The sequence below is a fragment of the Piliocolobus tephrosceles genome, chromosome Y (assembly GCF_002776525.5).
Source record: "Piliocolobus tephrosceles isolate RC106 chromosome Y, ASM277652v3, whole genome shotgun sequence".
NCBI classification, from domain to species: Eukaryota; Metazoa; Chordata; class Mammalia; order Primates; family Cercopithecidae; genus Piliocolobus; species Piliocolobus tephrosceles.
Genome location: NC_045456.1, coordinates 17,544,098 through 17,551,411, shown reverse-complemented (window position 1 = coordinate 17,551,411; position 7,314 = coordinate 17,544,098). Strand labels below are relative to the sequence as shown.

At 39.1% G+C, this 7,314-nt stretch overlaps 1 pseudogene across 1 annotated transcript; it reads left to right on the top strand.

The window, feature by feature from the left end:
• The first annotated feature begins 6,432 nt into the window (after positions 1-6,432).
• Positions 6,433-6,865, top strand: LOC111536229 (annotated as a pseudogene). Its single transcript, XR_002729680.2, has one exon. The product of XR_002729680.2 is annotated as a 60S ribosomal protein L34 pseudogene (transcript).
• Positions 6,866-7,314: the final 449 nt, after the last annotated feature.

Sequence of the window (7,314 nt, the reverse complement as noted above, 5' to 3'; positions counted from 1 at the left end):
GACGTTTTTTTCTGCTTCCCAGACGTAAGCAAGTTAGTTTTGTTCTGTATCATCTCAAAGGAACTCTGAGACAGGGGTCTCAAACTCAAGTGTCTCCAGGGTCCCAGAAAGGAAAATTGACGTGAAAAGCAAGATGGGTGAGGAAAACCTACAACAGAACAAGCACAGAGATGAATACCCCACAATTGGGCGGCAAGGAGAGAACAGGAAAGTTGAGTTAGTGGAAGTTGCTTACTGATTTCTTTTTTTTTTTTTTTGGAGATGGAGTCTCGCTCTGTTGCCCAGGCTGGAGTGCAGAGGCGCCATCTCGGCTCACTGCAAGCTCCGCCTCCCGGGTTCACATCATTCTCCTGCCTCAGCCTTCTGAGTAGCTGGGACTACAGGTGCCCACCACCACGCCTGGCTAATTTTTTGTATTTTTAGTAGAGACGGGGTTTCACCGTGTTAGCCAGGATGGTCTCGATCTCCTGACCTTGTGATCCACCCACCTCGGCCTCCCAAAGTGCTGGGATTACAGGCGTGAGCCACCGCGCCCGGCCTGCTTACTGGTTTCTAAGGAGATATGTCCTTTGGCATACTGTAATATTTTTAACAAAAATGTAGACATGGAGCATGCAAATGAACTAAGAGTGTAAAAGGAAGCTAGATGAAACCCTTATCAAAGACCCAGAAATGCAGGTACCAAACTAACTGTGAAATACAACCAAACCAAACCAAACCAAACCAAAACAAATCAAAACTGTTCGAATTATAAAATTTGAGAGTCATGAAACAAGATGAAGAAATTGGCTTTGCTGTGCCAAATATATACTTTGTTTTCTGTGGTGTTTAGGTAATCTTCACTAAGACATATTTATTAAATTTCACCGGTCTCTCTGATGAACTTTCGGATATTACTACTTTTTGAGTTAAATTTTTAAATTTCTAAATTTCTTTATAAATATGTAGGGGTACCACAATTTTGACGATTTGTATACTGGTGGTATAGATCTTTTTTTAAGGATTATAATAGCAATTTTATCCATTCACTTAGTTAGGATTAAATTCTGGGCAATTTGTTCTTAGCAACCAGTGTCAAAAGTGTGATTATACAAGAGGCAGCCAGGTGTGGTGGGGCTCACCTGTGGGCCCAGTGCTTTGGGAGGCTAATATGGAAGGATAACTCAAGCCCAGGAATTTGAGTCCAGCCTGAGCAACACAGTGAGACCTCAACTCTTAAAAAAAGCAAAAGTATAAATTAAATATACAAAGACATGAATAGGAGATTGGCTATCAGAAGACATCATTTGGGAGCCAGCTATACCACTCCTTCATGGGTAACCTTGATAAAGACAACGTGAAACACTTACTGAGTGGTTATTATACAAGGCTGCCTGCTAAACAGCCTCCCTTAATCACCTCATTTAATTATCTTATCCATTGGGGGTGGCAAAACTGTATTTTCTATCTTCTCTCACTTAACGGATGAAGAAACAAAGACTCAGATGGGTTAGCTGATTCACCTAGACAGAGTACTTGGTGCTGCTGGAATTAACTGTGAAGTTATGCTCTCAAATGCACCCATAAGCCACCTAACATTTTTTAGCTTATTCCTTCATCTTCTATGTTAACCAAAAATCCACTTTCTTCCACAACATTTTTGGGATCAATTAATACTTATTAAAACGTGCTAAACCTCAAACCACTCTGACAGTAGGAAGCATTATATTTGTTATTTTAAATTTACTGGCGAAGTTTCCACCTGCATTGGAAAACACAGTCTCACCAAAGAGCCAGGACAAGACTTCTTTTCAGGGCCCTCTTCCTCATTGATAATCCCACCTAGCAAAACCAAATGCAATGCTGACAAAACTTGACATCTGAACCAAGAGAATATGGGGTACGTGCATAATCCCATTAATCAGAGCTGCTTGGTGTAGAGTGATGTTTCCCAGAGCATTCTATTGGAACAATAGTTTCTCAAAATCATTTGAATTCAAAGGATCTATGCCAAAAAAAAAAAAAAAAAAAAAGCTTAGAAAAGAGCACAGAATAATTGTTTCAGCCGCGTGTGGTGGCTCATGCCTGTAATCCCAGCACTTTGTGAGCCCGAGGCAGGCAGAATATTTGAGATCAGGAGTTCGAATCCAGCCTGGCCAACATGCTGAAACCCCGTCTCTACTAATAATACAAAAATTAGCTGGACATGGTGGTGTGCACCTGTAATCCCAGCTACTCAGGAGGCTGAAGCAAGAGAATTGCTTGAACCTGGGAGGCGGAGGTTGCAGTGAGCTGAGATCACACCACTGCACTCCAGCCTGGGTGACAGACCAAGACTCTGTCTCAAAAAAAAAAAAAAAAAATTATGCAAAGTGCTAAGGTTGTTGAAAACATAGGTGTTTATATTTTTTTTGGTTTATACAACAGACATTTGTTTCTCTCGTTTCTCACAGTTTTAGAGGCTGGAATTTCAAGATCAAGTTGTGAGTAGGGTTGGTTTCTCCTGAGGCCTCTCTCCTTGGCTTGTAGACGCCATCTCCTCCCTGTGTCTTCATGTGGCTGACCCTCTGTGTGTGTCTGTGTCGTAATCTCCTTTTCCTATAAAAACACCAGTCATGTTGGATTAGAGTCCACCCCTATGACATCATTTTACCATAATTACCTCATTAAAGGCCCTGTCTTCAAATGCATTCTGAGGTACTGGGAGTTTTGACTTCAACGTATGAATTTGTCAGAGGCCCAATTGAGCCCATAACACATCCCCATTAACGTTCTTTAGGAATAATACTCCTAGGACAATGGCTTTGAGATGCTGATCTTGAGGACTATCAAGACATCCCACAATTACTGTAAAAGTGATCTGCAGAGATTTGAATGACCCATAACTCCCTTGACCTCAGTTTCTCCTAGAGGTAATTGCCAAAAAAAATTAATAGGCTTCTATAACCCTCCGTCATCAAGTTTGTGGTATTCTTCTTTAAAAAAGTTATTTCTGAAAAAATAAGCCCTTCAAGATGATCCTAAATGTTATTTAAGAATAGAATCTACCACCCAAATATTCACAACAATGCTAGTATTTTGTTTGGTATTCTATGATTGTAAAAGTCTTCAGCATATACTTGGTTCATTCAGTCAAATCTTGTGATTATAACTCAAAGGGTCTCCAAGTCCTGGGTTCCCTGGAACTATCAGAGACAGAGACAGAGAACGTGCGAGAGAGATACAGAGAGACAGAGAGAGGGAGGGAAGGTGCCCTGAGTTATGCTCTGTGATTAAAACAATTATTGGATTAACTATAAATCCAGCTGGATAAACTCTGAAAGAGGAAAATCCTTTTAACTTCCTTTTGCCTATAATGAATCTGCATATCCTTTATTATTTTTTCCTTGAACTCATATTTATCTGACAAGAATAATGCTGAGAACTGGCCATGTTTGCAATCGTTAAATGGAAACACCCCCTTCTGAAAATCCACGAGACTGATTCTCCACAAAAGCCTTCTGTGAGATATAACAGCCAATCAGAAATTAATGGTGAAAATAAAAGTTGGTCATATGACTTGACCAGGCTACTTACTGGTGGGCTAGTGTCCTGTGTGAATTAGTAGGTGGTGGCATAGTTAGGAAACACAGCAGTTTCCCTTACCAGAAATTGTAAGAAGTTTTTTTAGAAGAACCTTTTCTATTCACAAGTGTGATGAAAGCAAGTTGAAAAATGTCAACTTGTATCTGCATTCATGAGATTCATAAGAACCAGTATAGAAGAGTCAGGGGATGGACAATAAGAGCTTTCACTGGTTCACCTTAAGCAACCATGGGCATAGCTAAGCATTGTCTGCCTCACTTGAGTGGGCTATTAAGAACCCAGCAAAATAGCAAAGCGATCCAAAGAGATCAAAGGACTCAGCATTATACCTTATTCACCTACCTTCTTAATTGCCCTAAAAGAGTACTCTTGGCTGGGCATGGAGGCTCACATCTGTAATCCCAGCACTTTGGGAGGCCGAGGTGGGCAGATCATGACATCAAGAGATCAAGAAACCTCGTCTCTACTAAAAATGCAAAAATTAGCTGGGTGCGGTGGCACGCACCTGTAGTCCCAGCTCCTTGGGAGACTGAGGCAGGAGAATTGCTTGAACCCTGGAGGCAGATGTTGCAGTGAGCTGAGATCGTATCACTGCACTGCAGCTTGGCAACAGAGCAAGACTCCGTCTCAAAAAAAAAAAAAAAAAAAAAAGAGAGTACTCTTTCCACAAGAATCTAAATTTTTACAACAGTTTCCTCTTGGTTTCCCAAAGAACAAGCTCATTACCTTAGTGGTTTAGTGAAAAATCCAGACTATTTTTATTTTAAAATGTTGCTTACTAGCACTATTCACAATAGCAAAGACATAGAACCAACTCAAATGCCCATCAGTGATAGACTGGATAAATAAAATGTGGTACATATATAACATAGAATACTATGCAGCCGTTAAAAGGAAGGAGATCATGTCCTTTGCAGAGACATGGATGAAGCTGGAAGCCATCATCTTCAGCAACTAACATAGGAACAGAAAACCAAACACCGCATGCTCTCACTCATAAGTGGGAGCTGAACAATGAGAACACATGCACACAAGGAGGGAAACAACACACACTGGGGCCTGTAGGGAGGGTTAGGGAGAGAGAGCATTAGGGTAAATAGCTAATGCATGGCGGGCTTAATGCCTAGGTGACAGGTTGATAGGTGCTGCAAACCACCATGGCACATGTTTACCTATGAAGCAAATCTGCACTTACTGCACTTGTATCTTGGAACTTAAAATAATTTTTTTTTAATGTTGCTTACTGACACATTGATACAAGGAGCTGTATTATGAATCTGTATTCCTGATTTCTCTATAAGTTGAAACCAGAAAACAAGCCTCAAAGCCTTCCAACATCAGGAAAGCCAATTTATTTGTATGCAATATAATCACCTACCATGTGAAATGCCTGGAATTTAGCATTATACTTTTCTGGAGGACATAATGATGATTGTATAATACTACTGAAATTGTTGAATGTAGAACACTCAAATCACTCAATAAGTCTCTACTATTTAAGCATTCATTTGAATCCATTGAATATGTATATCTTTTCTTTAGCACATTTGAGTTTATATGTAGGATTCATGTGGAAAGATAGTTAAGCAAATAGTTTCTTGTTAATACTTGAAATAATAACTTCTTGCATGTCAAAGGTGTGAAGTGGTGCAGAATATAGGAAAAAAAATGCACACTAACTTCAATGTTATAAACTGGAGACAGACAAACTGCATCAGGTGTGCATTGTTTGAATCAAAGAGGGCAATTGTTGTAATAAGTAGAGTGCAATGCTGTGTATTGGAGATAGGGAAGACATTATCAGAATCTGTAGCCTCAGAAGTGTCTTCTCAATCTCCTGTTGTCCAATTTATTCCTCTTGTCTATGCCATGAACTGAAGGGTCATGATAATTTATCCTCCTTCTTCTATAATTAGTAACTCTTCCTTTCAGCTTCAAAGTGCTCCATCTTTCTCTTTGTTTCATACACATCCTTTATTATTTTCTATTAACATTCATTCATTCAGATACCCATCCACTCATCCATCTGTCTTGATTCCAATTATCCATCTGTTTACCTAAAATTTATTAAGCACCTTCTTTGAGCTAGGCATTTTATTAAGGACTGCATAGATAAAGAGAAAGTCATCCATTCGACAGCAATGCCAGTGTTGTAAGCAGTGGGAATTGTGCAGCAAAGCACAACAATAAAAGCAAAATGAAAAACCAAATTTCCTACACTTACGAGATACACATTTGAGTGGGATGACTAGGGTGATATTTTCACCCTCTCTGAGTTCAAAATCAACCTGGAACTCAGTTTAAAGAGTCTAAATATTCATTTCTCTATCCTTCCCTTCCTTACTTTTTCATAATGAGTCTCACAGTTTTTAATTTTTGAGCATCTACCTTTTATCAGCCATAGCTCAGTGTACACACCCCAGCTGGGCATATTAAGCAAAACCCCATGTTGTCATAATATATTCTCAAAATTTTGTATATATATAGAAGAACCGTTATAAGGAGTTCCTTTTATCAGGAATGCCCTAGAGATACCAACATATCGTTTCTACTATTATATGATATAAATTACTATTTCAGGTTCTACTTGACAGTATAATTTTCACATGGTAGAAAAAAGATTGAGAGCCCGAATAAATATGTTGGTGCCTTTTTAATCCAGCAGGTATTGCAGTAAATTTTTGTCTTCATGAAGAGCAACACTATTACAAGCACATAGTTTAAAATATCTCATAACTTGGGGTAAATGTTGCATATTCTGGTATTTTGTTTCTTGGTCATTTACAATTTGAGTGAGCAAACCCTATTGCTTCTCCTCTATTAAAAACTTCTTAAGAGGCTTTTTTCTTCCTCTTCCGGGGACGTTGTCATCAGGCACTCAGAATGGTCCAGCGTTTGACATACTGACGTAGGCTTTCCTACAATACAGCCTCTAACAAAACTAGGCTGTCCCGAACCCCTGGTAATAGAATTGTTTACCTTTATACCAAGAAGGTTGGGAAAGCACCAAAATCTGCATGTGGTGTGTGCCCAGGCAGACTTCGAGGGGTTCGTGCTGTAAGACCTAAAGTTCTTATGAGATTGTCCAAAACAAAGAAACATGTCAGCAGGGCCTATGGTGGTTCCATGTGTGCTAAATGTGTTCGTGACAGGTTCAAGCGTGCTTTCCTTATCGAGGAGCAGAAAATCGTTGTGAAAGTGTTGAAGGCACAAGCACAGAGTCAGAAAGCTAAATAAAAAAATGAAACTTTTTTGAGTAATAAAAATGAGAAGACTTGCTGTAAAAAAAAAAAAAAAAAAACTTCTTAAGAATTTTTGTTAAAAAATTAAAATTTTACCAAAGGTTCCCTAAGTACTATGCCTTCATTCATAGATCTCAACTCATAAATTCTTTGGTTAGCCCTTTTAAAAGCCACTCAAGCACTTAAGATTTAACTTTGTAGGGTCATTCTATTTCCATTGGAAGAAAGCTGATGCACTCATTTTGTAGCTCAAAAAGGGAACAATGGATACTTGAATCTATAAGGCCAGCTTCCTTGCAATGGATTTATGTAAGATGCATTTTTTCCTATTGCAATCCTGCTGATCATGGCATGGTTCCTACAATCAATGACACATGCTTTAGTAACTTACAAACTACATAAGTGTACTTGGATTTTCAAAAATCTTTTAAATTCAATAAAGTTTGTTCCTTCTCCTTCTCCCCCTTCCCCTTCTTCCTCTTCCTCTTCCTCCTCCCCCTCCTCCCCC